Here is an 18503-nt window from a genome sequence, read left to right as displayed (position 1 = left end):
ATATCTCCAAATTGAGTTTAAATAAAAGGACATATCAGACAAATTATTGAACAATATGGGAAATGAACATAAGCCAGTATGAGAAGAAAATTATGCAAAATTAGAACAATTCTTAATTTAAAATTATAGCAGCCAGAAGCAAGTGAGTTGCTGGAATATGAGGCACTATACGAATAAATATAATTCTGAATACCCCCATTCTAGAACAGAACCTATTTTTAACATCAGTACACATGCCAGCAAAGCTGTAGTTTCATATTTAATATGACCTTCCAACATTGCAAATTTGGTATATTAATGGCTGAATAATTAACCTATGAAACATGCATAAGCCTCTTATATTTTAATAATGAATATTATCCACGAAACCCAATATGATATGAGCAAGTGAAATGAATTATTCAAATATTGTAATATTGCAAATTTACTCCAAATTGTCCATGAATAGTAAGAACAGCCCAAAACCCAACCATAACACTGGGAATTCATAACATAAATGAATAGTACTTTCAGTACCTATCTCTAGTTTTTTTATTGCATTCTACTAAAGCACATAGAATATTTTTTGGCTGTGCATTTTCTTTAACAGAACTGATGTCAATTGATAAAGAATAGGTTTGTGATAATCTTGGCTATTGATCCAATTGTATTCACTGAAGTTAAAATATATAATGTTCAGTTACTCCAATGCACTAGTCTAAATAGTTAATTGCTAGTCAGTGCAAACAATCGTTTGTGAATACAACTTGTCCATTATAGGAATTTTTCAATTATAAGGGTGACCACAATGCATTATAAATATGTTTATTGGATATATATTAAGTCAAAATTATGTCTGATTTTCAAAAACAGCAATCCTTAATTTTACAGCATTTTGAAATGTTCATGTTCAATAATCTGGAAAAGTCAGTAATTTTAAGGGGTGTGTGACTGTTCTGTAACTCACTCCTACCAGAAAACATTTAAGAGCAAGTTAAGGACTCTTAAGGCCTTTGATGAAAGCCAGTCAAGAGAATTGAATGAGGAGAGATATAAACAACTACTTTAATTCTGCTGCTGCTTGTATAAAGGATGGGCAAGCTTTTAACATAGCAGCACAAATTGCTGCTTATTGTCTAAACATAATGTAAAAATAGGACCACACTATAAAAATGCAACCAACAGGTAAAATACAGTTAATGTAAATATGATACAACAAAGAGTCCAATTACAACCTATTAGCTCATATACTACACAGGATAAATTATATCTAATGTTTTATGTTCTCGGGGTTGATATATTGTGCCAAAGGAACATGCGTGATGGTATTGGTATCAATGGTAACATCTGACATGAACACCCACAAGTGGGTCCGAGCACTTTAGGCCAGCCAATTGTCTCAACTTCCTCACTGTCTCATATGATGTTCTTACAACTGACTTTATATATTTTGCAGTTTGAGAAACTTGTAACTTTTTGAAAGAAAATAAACATTTATATTTCAAAATTCACCACACATATCCTCAACTTAGAAAATTAGTCCGAATGCAGTATATGTTAAATATGCATATCATGACTGCAGAAGATTTGAATAAAGCCAACAAGTATTGTCAATCTTGAAAACGTTTTAAAGAATAAATTCAAAAATGGTGATAACATTTGTGAGGCTAAACTATGTTGTTAATAATTCTGGTTTTAACTTAAGAGAGTAATTTACTCTGAGTTATTATCCATAGTATAGTTTCTATTGATTTTGTTCAATATGATCCATTCTTTAAAACATTAATTTAAGCTGTGCACTTTTCTAAGATGACAGAAGTACTGGTAAGACTTATCAAGCCCAGAGGTGTAACAATGTTAAAATAATCCTTGCCATGTGTTAAACCATGAAACAACATCGATGCAGCTTCAATTGCACAAGGAAATTCAGGTTTCTCCATTCAAAAGATTGAGAGACCTTTGGCCATTAGTCAGCATCATTACTCATTGATTACATGAAAACAATATTCATTTTTTACAACAGAGATAAATTTAAAATGTAATAATCATGTTAATGATAGTTCTATTCAATGTGTAAGCCAACAATGGTTAAACGGAGAACTATGCATCAAATTAAGACAGAGGATTGGAATGCTTTAAAAACCAACGAAAGATGACCAAAATAAATAGAGGGAGAAGCTAAACTTTGTGGGTAAACTTGCAATTAATGTCAAGACTGACAGCAATAGCTTCTTTTAAATATATAAAAATGAAGACAGAGGCCCAAGTGAACATAGGCTCCTTAGAGAACAAGCCTGGGCAAATAATTACATGGAACGAGGAAATGGCAGAGGATTTGAATAAATACTTTGCATCATTTTCCATGGTAGAAGACACTAGTGGCATTCCAAAAATATTTAATAATCAAAGTGCAAAAGAAAATGGAAAGGAAATAAATACAATATCTATCACTAGAGAAGAAGTATGAAGGAAAATAATGGGACTAAAGAACAATAAGTCCCCTCAACCTGAAGGATGCATCATAGATATAAAAAAAGTAGCTACAAAGATGTTGGATGCACTGACAGTAATCTTTCAAGAATCCTTAGATTCTGGAAAAGTCTCAGAGAATTGGAAAATTGCCAATGTACCAGCTAAATTTAAAAAGGTAGGGAGACAACACTATCAGCCAAATATCTTTTCATCTGTTATTAGGAAAATATTTAGAGTCAATTATGAAGAATGCAATCAGGACATATAGAATTACATTATATGATCAAACAGAGCTAGACTGTCTTCACAAGAGAGAAATCAGGCATGACAAATTTATTAGAATTCTTTGAGAGGGGGAATTGAATTGATTTGAATTAGTTTTATTGTCACGTACTCAAAATGAGTAGAGTGAAAAGTTTACAGGCACCGCATTACAGTGCAACAGTTAGTTTAGATAAAGGGGAACATTGATGTAATATATTTGGATTTTCAGAAGGGATTTTCTAAGGTACCACAAATGAGGCTACGTAACTAGAGCCCATGGTGCTGAGAACAGTATACTAGCATGGATGGAAGATTAGTTAACTAATAGAAGACAGAGAGCTGGGATAAGGAGGCTTTTTTCAGGATAGCAACTGTAACTAGTCTAGTGCCGCAAAGATTGGTGCTGAGGCCACAAATACTAACAATATATTTTAATGACTTGGATGAAGAAACTGAATGTACTGTAGCCGAGCTTGCAGATGGCACAGAAATAGTGAGAAGATGAGTACTGCAGATGACATAAAGAGTCGAAGGAATGATATAGACAAGTTAGAGGGCAAAAAGTTGACAGATGGAATATAATGTGGGAAATGTGAGGAAGAAAAGAGGAAGTGAATATTATTTAAATGGAGAAAGACTGCAGAAAGCTGCAACACAGGCATGAATCACAAAAAGGTAGTATCTAAGTTCAGTGGTTAATAGGAAAGGCAAGTGGATATTGGCTGTTATTTCAAAGGGAATGGAAAATAAAAATAGGAAAGTCTTGCTAAAACTATGCAAGGTACCAGTTTGATCTCAACTGAAATATTGTGATCAGTTTTGCGTCCCTTATCTGAAGAAAGATATACTGGCATTGGAGGCAGTCAAAAGAAGCTTCACTCAGCTGATCCTATACAGATGAGGAGAGGTTGAGTAGATTTGGATGTAGAAGAATGAGAGGCAATCTTATTGAAACATACAAGATTCCTTGTATATTTGCCAGGGTAGATGTGGAAAGGTTGTTTCCCCTTCTCCAACAGCCTGGGACCTAATGGCATAATGGGCAAGATGGCAGCAGCAGGGTAAGAAAGTGTTTGGGCTCCTGGCCTGTCTGTTTCTTTCACCAGGCCTGCCGCATCCTTTTTCAAAAACTTTTTTGTAACACCAAGTTCATCTTGCCTCCTTTTTGGGCGACTTTGGGTAAGGAATGAAACACCCAGAGGCTGCTGTAGTGGAGAATATGGTGTGGATCCAGCCGTTCCTCATGGCTGTGTCTGGTTGGTCCTTCACCAGGCTACTTCAGCGGCAGCTTTGAAGACGAGTTGGATCTGGGCCTGGGATTCCAATGAACAGCCTGGGACTTCTTTTCGGTGGCTTTGGTGGCAGTTTTCATCGGCATCAGTCTGGGTCTCCTTGTGGTGGCTTCGGCATTGGTCATAACTCTGTGTGGCTTTGTCTTCGGCATCATGGTGGATGGGCCTGGGATTCCAATGGGGGCAGGGGTTGGGGGGTGGGGCATCTGGTTCCCGAGCCACAACCATGAAATGTGCTAAGATGGACTTTGTCTTAAATTCTTTCTTTAAAATTCTTTTATCACACTATTGTGGAACGACTCCTATTCTGAGTGTTTTATTTCTTTATTTTTCTAATTTGTTACGATGATTTTGTACTTTAGAAGAATTGTGAAGCTGGACTTCTTATTTCTTTATTTTTCTCTTTCTTTCCTACAATTTGTAATCAAGAAGCTGTACATAGGTACCTTTGTATCTAAGATGACGCCGAAAGTAGCAATTTGTAATCTATTCACTGTACTCATGTGAGTATGTGTGACAATAAAGTTAATTTTAATTCTAATCTCAGAGCATTTAAGGCTGAGATGAGGAGGAAATGTTTTTCTCTTAGAGAGTAGAATCTGTCGAACTCTTTGTCAAAGTGGGCTGCACAGGTTAGGTCATTAGGTATGTTCAAGTTCGAGATAGACAGATTTTTATTCAGCAAGTGAATCAAGAGTTATGGAGAAAAGGCAGGAAAGTGGAATTGAGGATTTTTTTATCTCAGTCATGGAATAGTAGAGCAGAATCTTTGGGCTGAATGGCTTACTTCTGCTTCTACGTTTTACAGTTTTAAGAAATGCTAGAAAAAATACCAATGACTACAACAATGGTTCACAGCCAGGCCTCCTTATCACCAATGATAATGTATTGTGTATCCCTGTTTGTTTAGTAAATGTTACAATACACAGAAGACAAAAATTCTTATGAAACCTGCCAAGTGAAATGTCCGTACAACTCATAAATCCATTCCTAATACATTCTTGTGCAATTTACCGGATCGTATACTCTACCCCACTTAATTATCCGATCAGTTGACAAATATTTTTCAGTAGTTTAGATCGTCAACATAATTGTCCTGCAATTTTTAATGTTTTAGTGCCTTTATTACATTAGCAATGATGATCCATGCCTATCAGCAGTCCTCTGTGATTATATCAGGCTTAAAAAGATAACGACTTTTCTCATGGAATTTTCCACTCGTTATCTCCTTAGTTACGTATGTGGCTTTTTGAATCTGTCTTATAGAATCATGCGACTGCAGAGGCTTAAGTGCTCACCTTTGCGATGTTCACATCATTGCTGCCATATTTCAGCCTGAGCTGCAGATCCACTACAGATGATACAAACCAGAAACTGCTCTTCATAGTGTGCTTCTGCACCATTATCCCAAGGAACTAGCCCTTAAAGCAAGTTAGCTCCTCAGTCCACCCAGCTGGGTCTGGAGGTGCTGGTAGAAGGTGTGGTGCAAAGGAGGGTAGTACCTTTCCCTTTCACTGTAAGGGAAGTCATGCTGCCAGATTCAGCCAGCTTAGTGATAGTGGACTAGATCAGTGCAGTGTCCCAGGTGAATTGCAATGCTCAGCAACTCAGGAAATTGGTTATTTATCCTTTGTACTCTGCAAGGCTGAGTGCCACCATCTTCTTTCTGTTACCTCACACTTACAAGGCTACTTCTTACTCTAACTCTGCCACTTACCGGTGCATTGCAGCTCACAGAATTTCAAGTTCCACTACTGCATGTACCACGTCCATTCCAAGACTTTCATGTGCCCTATCCCATCAGAATACAAACCCGCCCCGTCCTCTGCGCTTCTCATTCATTCATTGGGGGCACCTTACCACTTCTCCTGCCCCGACATCACCACTAACTGCTCTTTCATCTATTGTCGTAATACTCAATCCCTCACTTTATCTCATTGCTGGAAAATATGGCCCACTGTCAGGACATAGCACCTCAGCACCTCATCTGATGTGCTTGTAACCCCCAAACTGCTTGCGCTGGACCTCCAGGATTAACCCCCTGAATTGGAACCAGACAAGCCCTTGGATTAGCTGCGGTATTACCTGCTGATTGACCACAGTCCACCTTGACCCCACTGAGGACTGGTCCCCTTTGACTTTTACCTATAGCACATGCAATGTGTTTGCTATGTCGCTGCTGTTACATGCTGTATGGTGTGACATTGATGTAGCACAGTGACATATAGCAATAGGTCCACCCCTTGGACTGTTCAGTGCTCCAAACCTTGAGAAGCTGCAATCTCTCCCCATGTGCTAACTCTTGCAATGCAAGACACAGCCTAGTAGCCTCAAATAAAGTGCAAAATCAGTGAGTGTATTTCAGAAATAAGGCTAAGAGCCATAAGATGCATCCTGTTTAGATGCATGTATCCTGCTGTGGCAAAATGACCTGGCAGAAACAGATAAGTCATCAATGCCCTGAGCTCTAAAGTCCTGAAGAGCTGATGACGTGTGAATTGGTCCAACAGCAGCCATAATAATGTGGTGAGGCTGGTGTTTTGCCAATGCCAACTTACATGGAGGAGAACTGTGTCCACAGCCTTTAAGGACACTGTGATGAAAATACAGTTGGTGAAAACCCAAAGAAGCAAGCAAGGATGCACTGTAAACAGGATACTGCTTTGGCTTCCATGTTGAGAATTGTTGCTGTTTAGTTTATTGTGGAAGGAGAACTGCATAGAAATGGGGTGACTGGTCTATTATTGACATGCAAATGCACAAAAATAAGATACTCACTGCTTATGAGTGAGAGTCTGAACTTGCTGTTTAAATTTGAAGTGGAAAAACTTAATTTTTTTTCTCAATATCAAGATTCCAATCCTTTTATTTCCTCTGTATTTTCCTACATTTCTTGTCATTGCCCACACAGTTCAAGGGAGTGAAAAATCTGCCCAAAGACTCATTTCATAGAAGTGAGGAGGTAGATTTTCCTGTCAGGGCCCCCTCTGAATGCTCAACAGTTTTAACACATCAGTAGCTGTGTATTTTCCTGTGAGGAGAGGAACTGTACACTCAGGTTTCCATGGCCTGTTGGAAGCCTACTTCCTGCAAGGATTTGATCCAGATTGGGAAGCAAATAAAACGGAAGCAACGTGTCTGAGACAACTGCACCTTGTTCCTGGTTGTTGGCAGCAAGTGCTATTTCTGAGACTAGCAATCAAAGCCCAACTCGACAAAACACCTCATCTATAATGTTGCTCAGCCTGTGCCTGGAATTATGGGAAGTTCAGGATAATGTAGTGGGATGATGATTGAATATAATGGGTTGGGTTTCCCTGCTGCTACTACAGGAGAGTTAGCACGAGTGTTCCACTGTGCTGATGTGACTCCACCCCAAACTTCCTGGTTCGGAGCTCAGGACCAACGCAGGACAGGCTTCTTAGGAAACAACACACAGCTGCCAGGCACAAGAAATCAGATGACAGCAGATGACAGCTGCATCACCAGGAGAATAAACCATTTAAACTGAGCAGAAGGGCTCCAGGGATCTACAATTTGAGTAGTTCCAGGCCTTGCTGCTGCTGCTTTCAGCTACTCCTACCAGGAGACATGTTGTCATGGTCTGCCAAGTTTGTCTTTCTTGTGTCTTTTTCACACATCCAATATCATTCGCCTGCAACCACTCTGATATCCGTTATCTAACTTTGCCCAGGTTGGCTCCTCTTTCTGTTCTGTTGTCACTTTTCCCCTTATGGAGGTCTTTTGTGCCTTCAATGAGGTCAAAACAAGATCTGACGAATGGGAGAGGCAGGCACAACTGGACCATTCTTTCTGGAAGAAAAGCGTTGAAAGTACAAAGCAGAAAGTGTGCTGGAACGCTATAGCTCCTCTTCTTACGGTCCTTGTGATTGCTGGGATCAGCAGGGCAGTGAGTGAAGAGGGCAGTAGAGGAGAATCAAAACAGGAGAGGGAATACAGAAACAGACTTCACCACTGAGTCTTACTATTGTTCCTTCGCTGAACGACTTAATAGGAGATAGCAGGACGAAATCCAAGTCTGTGAGTCTCTCCTCCAATTTCTCTTCACAATTCTCAGAAACTGAGTTATCCCAAGCATGATGAAGAATTTATTTTGGTCTACCTGCTATATATAAGCCATTTGTACTGCCTTATTTTAATTGAATATATTTTAATAATTTCCATGTACTTCAAGGTAGTAGGCTTAATGATTTTGCGTCAATTTAAAAATGTTGAAAAACCCAGAAATCCATGCTTCTTTAGAAGTTGCACTGCTAAGTCCTACCAGAGTACAATTGATTAGAAATGACTGAATGGGCAATAAATTCCCCTTTTTTGATGCAATATCAAAAAGCACAGAAAAAAGCTATGTTTTATTAATTAGACATAACAAGGTTTTAATGGTGCATGAAGTCATCATTATTGCAGAAGCCATAGGTGACATCAATCAGAAAACAATGTAAAGGTGCCAGTGTTGGACAAGGTCAGAAGTCACACGACACCAGGTTTCAAAGCATTGCTCTTTCATCACCTTGTCATAAACCCGTTGGACTTTAACCTGGTGTCGTGAATTCTGACCTCAATCAGAATAAACAACGAAAGTCAATTGAGGAAAATTCCTCCACTCATTGGAGCCATATCTAGTACAAAAGAAAATGATATAAATTGTTAGAGGACAATCTTCTTAGCTCCATGCCATCACTGCAGGAATTCCTTAGGGCAGTAATAAGATCAAACATCTTCAGCTATTTCACCAATAGCCTTCCATCTCTGAAAATGTCAGACATGGGGATGTTGACGGATGATTGCATAGTGTTCAGTCCCATTTGCAATTTTGAAGATAATGAAGCACACCATATACAGAAAGGTTGAGGAAGCATTGAGATTTGGGCTGATGAGTAGAAAATAGCATTCACATCGCACAGCTGCTAGACAATGACTATATCCAACAGGAGTGAATCCAACAATTTCTCCTGGATGTTCAATATCATTGACATCCTGAATCCTCCAATGTCAATACCTGAGGATCATCATCGACCAGAAACTCAGTGAATCAGCTATGTAAATGCTGTGATTAAAATGGCAGGTCAGAAGCTGGGTATTCTGATATGAATAACTCACCTCCTGACACATTAAAGTCTTCAAGAGTCAGAAATGTGATGGAATGCATGTTACATGCTTAATTGAATGCAGAGGGCAGTGATGGCCTTGTGCGGGAGAGTGATAGCCTAATGCTATTATCACTAGACTACTAATGTTCTGAGGACATGGGTTCAAATGCTGCCATGGCAGATGGTGGAATTTGAATTCAATAAATATCTGGAATTGGGAGTCTAATGATAACCATGAAACCATTGCTGATCATCAGGGAAAACCCATCCGGTTCACTAATGTCCTTTAGGGAAGGAAATTGCCATCCTTGTCTGGTGTGTCCTAAATGTGACTCCAGACCCACAGCAATGTGGTTAACACTTAACTGCTCTCTGCGCAATTAGAGATGGGTAAAAAATGCTGGCCTGGCCAGTGACTCACACATCCCATGAATGAATAATTAAAAAAGAAATGTTCCTATGACATTTATAACTCAGCACATCCAGGATAAAGCAGTCTGCATGATCAGCACCTCATGCACCAGCTCAAAGATTCACTCACTCCACCATTAATGCACAATGGCAACATCATGTACAGCTTCAAATAAATGGTCCTCGACCACTTAGAAGAACAAGGTCAGCAGGTGCATAGTAACACTGCAACCAACAAGCTTCCTTCAAAGCTACCCATTATCTCCATTAGCAATATATTGCTATTCCTTTATCATTGTTGGTTTGGAGTCACAGAGACACATAGCAAGGAAACAGATCCCTTGGACAACTCGTCCATGCTGACCAAGTTTCCCAAACTAAACTACTCCCATTTGCCTGTGTTTGGCCGGTGTCACTTGAAACCTTTTCTATTCTTGTACCTGTCCAAATATCTCTTAAATGTTGTTACTGACCATTTCCTTGGCAGTTCATGCCACGCATGAACCGCTGTCTGTGTAAAAAAGGTAGTCCCTCGGGTCCCTTTTAAATTTCTACTCTCACCTTAAACCTATGCCCTCTAGTTTTGGACTCCCCTGGCCTACGGAAAAGACCTTTGCTATTCACCTTATCTATGCCCCTGATGATTTTATAAACCTCTGTAAGGTCACCCCTCAACCTCCTACGCTCCAGTAAAGAAAAAATCCAAGCCTATCCAACCTCTCCTTATAAGTCAAACATGCCAGTCCCAGTAACATCCTTGTAAATCTTTTCTGCACCCTTCCCAATTTAATAATATCATTCCTATAGCAGGCCAACCAGAACTGTACACAGTTATAGTATAATATAGTAGAACTCTGCACATAAGAACCTTGTGGGAATATTTACACCAGAGGGATCTCAGCATTTCCAGAATGTGTCTCACCATTACTTTTTCAAAAGCAATAAATAAATAAATTCACTCATCTTTAGAAATGTATTTTATATTTGTAAAAGTTCATTTTTCTTTCATTATGATAAAATAAATGTATTTATTTTGAAAGTCTGTTTAGAATATTTCAGCTCCTAGTATGTATGTTCCAATATTTATTTCATTCCGATGTGTCAGCTGGCTCAATTAGATAGCACACTCCCTTCTGAATCACAAGTTTTCAACTTCAAGTCCCAAAGACTTTAACGTAAAAGGTAAGACGGACATTCCAGTACAGCGTTGAAAGACCATTGTACTGTTGGAAGTGATGAACTGCAAATGATACATTAAATTGAGATCCTCATCTGACTTCTGGGTTAGATGTTGAGGATTGGAGCTGGAGTTGGTCATTGCCTGGCATTTTCTGATGGTAATCTTATTTGCCACTTAGCAGTCTATGCCTGTGTGTTGTTTATGCATCAGTGTATAATGTCCGAGGAATTAAAAATGGACTGGAACATTTTGCAAGCAAGCAGCCCCACCTCTGACCTTATGATGGAAAGAAGGCCATTGCTGAAGCAGTTAAAGATGGTTTGGCCTAGGACACTACCATAATAACTCCTGTTGAACTACTGTGAAGTGCAGGTATCTCCAGTGTTATCCCTGGATTATCTAGTCATTGTCACATTGCTGCTTATGGGAGCTTGCTAAGAGCAAACTAATTGCCATGTTTACTGCATTACAACAGTAACTGCACTTCAAAAACTAACTTATGAACTCTGAAATACTTTGAGATGTCTGAGGATATATAAATACAAGTTCTTTTTTAACTATAAAATATATTGCAAAGTGAAGGATACTCAGAATATTTTACTTCCTGGTTTGCTGTGCATGAGAACTTTTCAATATGATTGGCTCCTTAACTTGCTGGATGATATTACTAGAAAAAGGTGGAGAGGGCACAGACTACCGACTGTCATCTAAGATGACACCCATTGTATAGCATGGAGGTAATTGTATCTCAGATGAGAAATTAGCCCGAAAACCCATTGAAATTAGCATAGTGAACTTGGTCACTGGGTTAACATTACTCAAGTTGTTCTTAACCTGGTGGCAAAACAGTAAATCCAAATATTCATGTGCCATGCAAGACCAACAACCAGCAATGAGAAGTAACCAAATCATCTATTGTTCAGTGAGGTCCGATCGTAGGATGAGACCTGGGAGAACTGGTGAATCCAGTGTTCTTTAAATAGCAAAAAGGGATCATTATTCTTCTCTTGCTTTGCACTTAAACAATTAGGCTGAGCCTCCAAAAATGGAGCACTTCCTTAGTGCCACATTGTAGCATCAACTTGACTATGTGCTACAGTGCTGGAGTGGTGCTTCAAATCACAAGCTTCTAAATCCAGCAACAATCTTACTAGAGATAGGAACTGCGATCAAATTGTGCTGTTTGTATATTTTTCAATTGTTTTGCTGTTCATGGTAAATGTTTTAGCAAGTGACTGCTTCATGTCATATCTCACTTAATGTCAGTTTAAATATACTATACATCTCAAGAGTCCTTAATAATTCAGAGTGATTAAACTTGAATGTAAGATTTTCAGTGAGGTCTATTTCCAGTAGTTTGAAACTGCCTACTCAAACTATAGCAGAAGAATGGGATAGATGCAGTTATGAGATCCTGAGGATGATTGGAAAAGGCAATTTAAAGTAAAGCAGCAAGACATCAAACATGTAGTAGGTGGGAGCAAAAGATGCTGAAATGTGGGAGGTAAACAAAGAAGGTAAAAAACAAAGAGAGAAGGAAAGGAGTGGGGAGGAACCAAACGTAAGACATTGGATGCAAAAAGAACAGGTCACAGGAAGAAAGGCATCTGTAAGTGGAAGAAACAGTGTAAATCAGAAGATAAAATGAAGAAGAAAAATGAGGCAATAGAGAAATAAAACAATAATAGCAGCAGAAGGCTGCAGCTTGTTTCAGGAAAGAACCTTCCATGCAAAGCATTCAATGGTGTCACCTTCTATTATCCCTGACTCATTAAAATGCTGAAGGTAGAGCAGCTGAAAAATATTTTCACAGATGTTGCAGTTTTAGAAGAAAAGCCAAAGTCTCTGTAAAATTAGCTCCGATTTCTGAAAGGGAAGCTGATTAAAAAGAAAGAATCTGCCTCAATGACTTTAGATTTGCAATCAGATAACAACAGCCTTCTAACATTTTAGCAACATGTTTGTTGAACAACTAGCTTTCATCATGAGGAATTTCTTGGGACATTCTCCTGATCTGCCATTGTGACTTATCCAAATGTTTTCAAGGTCTGTCGGAAGTTTTCTCCAATTTTCCTTTCAACTTAATCATAAGACCATAAGATATAGCAGCAAAATTAGACCATTCAGCCCATTGAGTTTGCATTGAATCATGGCTGATATGTTTCTCAACCCCATTCTCCTGCCTTCACCCATAACTCTTGATCCCCTTAGCAATCAAGAATCTATCTATTTCTATCTTAAATACACTCAAAGCCTTGAGCTCCACAGCCTTTTGTGACAATGAGTTCCACAGCTTAACCACCTTCTCACGAAAGAAATTCTTCCTCATCTCAGTTCCAAATGGGCACCCCTTCACTCTGAGGCTGTGCCCTCATATCAAAGTCTTTGCTATTGATAGAATCATCTTCTCTACATCCATCCAGTCATTTTGGTATTCTGTAAGTTTCAATGAGATTCCCTCTCATCCTTCTAAACTCCATTGAGCACAGACCCCGAATTCTGAATCACTCCTCATATGACAAGGCCTTCATTCCTGGGATCATTCTTATGAACCTACTCTGGATCTGTCTGATGCCAGTACATCCTTCCTTAGATACGGGGCCCAAAACCGCTCACAATATTCTAAAGAGATAGTATACTGCATCCGCTGTACCCGGTGTGGCTTCCTCTACATCGGGGAAACCAAGCGGAGACTCGGGGACCGCTTTGCAGAACACTTACGCTCGGTTCGCAACAAACAACTGCACCTCCCGGTCGCGAACCATTTCAACTCCCCCTCCCATTCCTCAGACGACATGTCCATCCTGGGCCTCCTGCAGTGCCACAACGATGCCACCCGAAGGTTGCAGGAACAGCAACTCATATTCCGCTTGGGAACCCTGCAGCCCAATGGTATCAATGTGGATTTCACAAGTTTCAAAATCTCCCCTCCCCCCACCGCATCCCAAAACCAGTCCAGCTCGTCCCTGCCTCCCTAACCTGTTCTTCCTCCCACCTATCCCCTCCTCCCACCTCAAGCCGCACCTCCATCTCCTACCGACCAACCTCATCCCGCCCCCTTGACCTGTCCGTCCTCCCTGGACTGACCTATCCCCTTCCTAACTCCCTACCTACACTCACCTTTCCTGGCCCCATCCCCGCCTCTTCGACCTGTTTGTTTCCTCTCCACCTATCCTCTCCTCTATCCCTCTTCTATCCGCCTCCCACTCTCTCCCTATTTATTTCAAAACCCCCTTCCCCTCCCCCTTTTCTGATGAAGGGTCTAGGCCCGAAACGTCAGCCTCTCTGCTCCTATGATGCTGCTTGGCCTGCTGTGTTCATCCAGCCCTGCACCTTGTTGTCTCACAATATTCTAAATGTGGTCTTAAAGCACCTCAGCAGTACATCTCTGCACTTGAACTCTGGTCCTTTCAAAATGAATGCTAACATTGCATTTGCCATCCTAAATGCCAACTGAACCTGAATGTTAACCTTAAGAGAATCATGAACAAGGACTACTAAGTCCCCTTGTGCTTCAGATTTCTAAGGTCATGCCCACTTAAAAGAAAATAGTCCATGCCTCGATGATTTCGACCAAAGTGCATAGCCTCATACTTTCCCACATTGTATTCTATCTGCCACTCTCCTAGCCTATCCAAGTCCTCGCAAAGCCATCCTGCTTCCTTAACACTACCTGTTCCTCCAACTAGTTTTGTGTCATCTGCAAACTTAACAACAATGTCCTCAGTTCCTTAATCCAGATCGGTAATGTATAATGTGAGTAGTTGTAGCCCCAGCCCTGACCCCAGGAACTCCACTAGTCACCGGCTGCCATCCTGAAAAAGATGCCTTTAACCCTAAATTCTGCTTGGCTGCTTAAATCACTTGCAGCTAATTTGATATTTTTGGTAGAACGCTACCTGCAAAACAGCTTATAGCTAATTTTAAAAGAGGATGACTACCTCACCCTGTGACTTTTACAAATTAGCTGGCCATTTCCAAATAAGGTGGGTGGCCATATTAATAACACATAATGTACCATAGTTTAAAACCTCTGAGAATTTGAGACAATCAGTTTCCTCTTTTCTGAATGAGTCACTCAATTAAATCATAACATTTTAGACGAGTTTCAGGAAACAGCATTGATTCATATTTGTTCTTTTCTGGTGTTCCATCCTTAAGCAAAGGGAAACTTGAGCCTGAATGGCTGTCAATATCTATATTTCATTGAAAGCTAAAGTAAAGTCACCATAGTCTTACCGAACCATAGAGCTACTCTCTCATTTGACAGAGACAACTGATGGTGGTTTAACCTGAGGGTCGCTATGCATCAGACAAGGGGAGAGGTTGAGAAGGAGGGTCCTTCATGGTAATCCTCAGTCAGCACAGGAAATGAACACACTCTACTGGCGTCACTATGCATTGCAATCTAATCATCCAACCAAGTGACCCCCTGAAGTTGCCATAGTCCCAGTCACATTAGAGAGAGACAGTCTGAGAGAAATGACTGATGGTGAATTTAACTTGCGTGTAACCACACATCAGGCAAGGAGAAAAGTTGAAAAGGTCAGAGATTCATGGTAGTCTCAGTGAGTACAGGAATTGGACCCATGCTGATGGTGTGACTGTGCATGGCGTACAACCATCCAACCAACTGAGCTAACTGACCCTCATACATTGCATTAGGTATTTGTTTGAGACATGGGACTGTCTGTGGATCAAATGCTGTCGGCTATATGATTTGCAGCTGCCATTTTAATAGTTTGTGTCCAGTTTTCAATCTATTTACTGAAAGTTCAGGATATACTGGGGAATGACAGCTGTAAGTCATGTCATTATCAGGTTGTTCATGCTTGTGTGAAGAAAGGCTACAGGATGAAGTACAAGAGGCTCACACATGGAGTTGGGGTAAGTTTGGATGACAAATCAAGGCAGCCCTATAAAGATAGCATCCAGTAATGCTGGGGCTTCTCATTTCCCTTGTCATCAGACTGCTTCTCACTCTAGTGAATCAGACAGGGTTCAAACAAAAATAATCTTTCTTACACAGAACTGGATTCATCAAAGGCAGGTCAATGTTACAGCTCTCAAGTACAGATAAATGTTGTTCCTTCTGCAGTTCTCGCAAAGTTACACATGACAGTACTCATAAAAATCAAATACTATTCAACAGCAAATGAAGAAATCGAGTGAGTTTGCTTATCAAATTATTTAATTCAGGAGAAATTACTTCATCCAGAGACTGATTACAATATAGAGTTTGCAACCATAATGGATAGTTGAGGTGAGTGGCACAAATGTATTCAAGATGGAGTGAATTAAACATGAGGAAAAAAGAAATTGAATCTTATGCTGATGGAATAGGTGATGTAAGGGGGGAGGAGGTTTATATGGAGTATTAACGCTGTCATCCTTAAAGTCATCCCATTACTTACTGCTATGTTTCTCTGTTAACAGTGTCATGGGCCATTCATATGTCATTCCCTTGGCATGAGTTTGTAATCAAATGTCTTTCCTGCTAACTGCAACTCTGGGTTAAATTGTACCAGAATTCGGCTAAGGGTCAATTTTGGAGAGTTTCATGGAGAGTTTCTCTTTGCGAGGCCAAACAGGTTTTCTCAGGCCATCTTTCCAAACTCACCAGATCACCTTTGCACTATGTCCTTATGGCACCATCTGCAATCATCCATTTCCCAAGGCAGAAGTAGTCCTTAGACACCCCAGGATATGTTTCAAATGTAGTTAGTGCTTTATTTAAAATGCAGTTGTGCACCAGGTCAAGTGCTCTCACTTCAGAGTCATTTTCCCTCAACTTGTCAGTTAAAGGAAAGTTTGCACCCTACTTTTCAGCAGGAACCCTGGGGGATGGTATGGTGCAGAGAAGGGTTTTCTTCTTTCCTTAGAAGCAGCAGAGTAGACTGTAACACCAGACCCTGTCAATGCAATATTCACAGTCTGGAGGATCACCCAACATTGTCACAAGAAGATTGATGACCTTCTCTGCTCTGCAAGGGTAAATTCTCTGTCTACAGCTTCACACTCCCTCTATCTCTTTCACCACCACCGCCCCCCCAACAAAGGCACATGCTCTACTCCTATCACTATTGCCTGCATCATCTTCTCAATACACCACCCCCACCCCCACAACTGTTCCACACTATTAACTCCGCATGCCCTACTCACTCAGGAGACTTCACCAGCTTTATCCCATCTGTACCAGCATTAAAGCTGTGCCACCAGTTTTGATCAGCTTAATCCCTCCCATTTCAGAAACAAACAGCCCACAAGATGGCAGAGAGAAAGCAAGCCTGGTGGAAGGGGGCCTGACATTCTGCTTCGACAAGAGGATCCTGTTCCTGGCTGATAAGGTCTGTGACTGTTGTTGTCGTGATGCTGAAGACTTCATGCCCTGGCCACCAAGTAAGAATCATTGTCCTTGGCTGCGCATCACTCCCATGACTGTCACTGTGAATGTACTCATAACGGCCCTGAACTTCTACCCTTTGTTTATGATGCTCTCTCTCTTTTGTTGCCTGCAGCTATGAATGTTATCTGCGTGATAGCAGGTGATAAGAGGTTGACCCAGCAAAAAATCTCCTTCATTGTTCCTGATAAAGGAGCTACAGATGCCTCCAAGGAAGCACAGGCCAGGCTGCCTCTCGCAACCTCCACGATCCTACTGACAACCTCTGCAGGTTCCCTGTCTGGATTAGAGTCAGGAATACATGCTGGTGAATACTTCCCTACTATACCTCGGCACCTGGTTAAGAAAGGAAAAGCCCAGGCCATTAGCACTTAGACAACTGCCAGAGATCAGGCATCTGCTCAGCCCCAGGAATCCATGGTGCCAACCATTCAGAATGTTATCCAAATGCACAATCAGAGATAGGAGCGCAGGCAGGTTTACCAACACATTTATACTATGCTGACTCTGACATGCAAGTGCATGGCTGCCTCCATAGCTAGGTTAAGTACACGCATTGTCTGCTAGATATACACGCAGATTTACACTCCATTACACTAGCTATTAGCGCTCAGCAATATGGCAGTAGTAGCACGGACCTTGAGGACTCACTCCAGGCGCACAAGGAGACAAGGTGGTGCCAGGGGGCACCCAGATAGATGGAGGAGCAACCACATGCAGAGCCCTCTCCACCCAGCTCCAGAAATCTCTTCTCAGGACACTCCAGAGTTGACCAGACTTCCACTTCCACACTGCCCTTTAATCTGATCCTGTGGGAGTTCAAGCCTCTGGGCAGGGCATACTCAGCATGTGAAACCCCTCTATGCCACAAATGCTCCCGTGCTCATCCAGGCAAAGTTCCAAGGCCAATAGGCTCAATTTCTGCAGATTCCCTCCACTCCAGCTGTGGAACCCAGAACTAAACTGACACACAGTGGGTAGGAAAGGAGAAAAAAAAACCTTCTCAGGACACTTAGTAGCATCAGTGAAACTTAATGCAAAATATGTTCCCACTTTTATAAATGTAGGTTCGGTATTCATCATTAGTTTGTGAATGAATGTCTGTCGAGCAGCAACTACAACATTGAAGGTTCCTGATAATCCCACCTTGACTTTTCTGTAGATTGATCCTGGGATCCTTTTGACTGATAACCCCAAATGATGAACAGACCCCTGAGTGATACCTGTGCAGCTTGCCAACTGTGTTCCCATGACCCTCTGGACTGCATTGGCTGACCATAGGTCACTCCTCAATTGTAGAAGTATCGATCGCCTGTTTCTGACTTTCAAATTGGCTGATTGACTGTGTCATAACCATGGGCGGCAGTCGGAAGCTGCCCTTTAGTTACTGT

General features: G+C 40.8%; 1 protein-coding gene across 1 annotated transcript in view; it reads right to left on the bottom strand.

The window, feature by feature from the left end:
- Positions 1-18503, bottom strand: part of glra2 (glycine receptor, alpha 2) — a 182193-nt gene that overhangs the window by 120593 nt on the left and 43097 nt on the right. The gene's annotated exons all lie outside the window — the stretch shown is intronic.

The sequence above is a fragment of the Rhincodon typus genome, chromosome 11, assembly GCF_021869965.1.
Source record: "Rhincodon typus isolate 14 chromosome 11, sRhiTyp1.1, whole genome shotgun sequence".
In the NCBI taxonomy this organism is placed as follows: domain Eukaryota; kingdom Metazoa; phylum Chordata; class Chondrichthyes; order Orectolobiformes; family Rhincodontidae; genus Rhincodon; species Rhincodon typus.
Note: the sequence above shows the minus strand (reverse complement) of the source record. Positions and strands in the feature narration are given on the sequence as shown.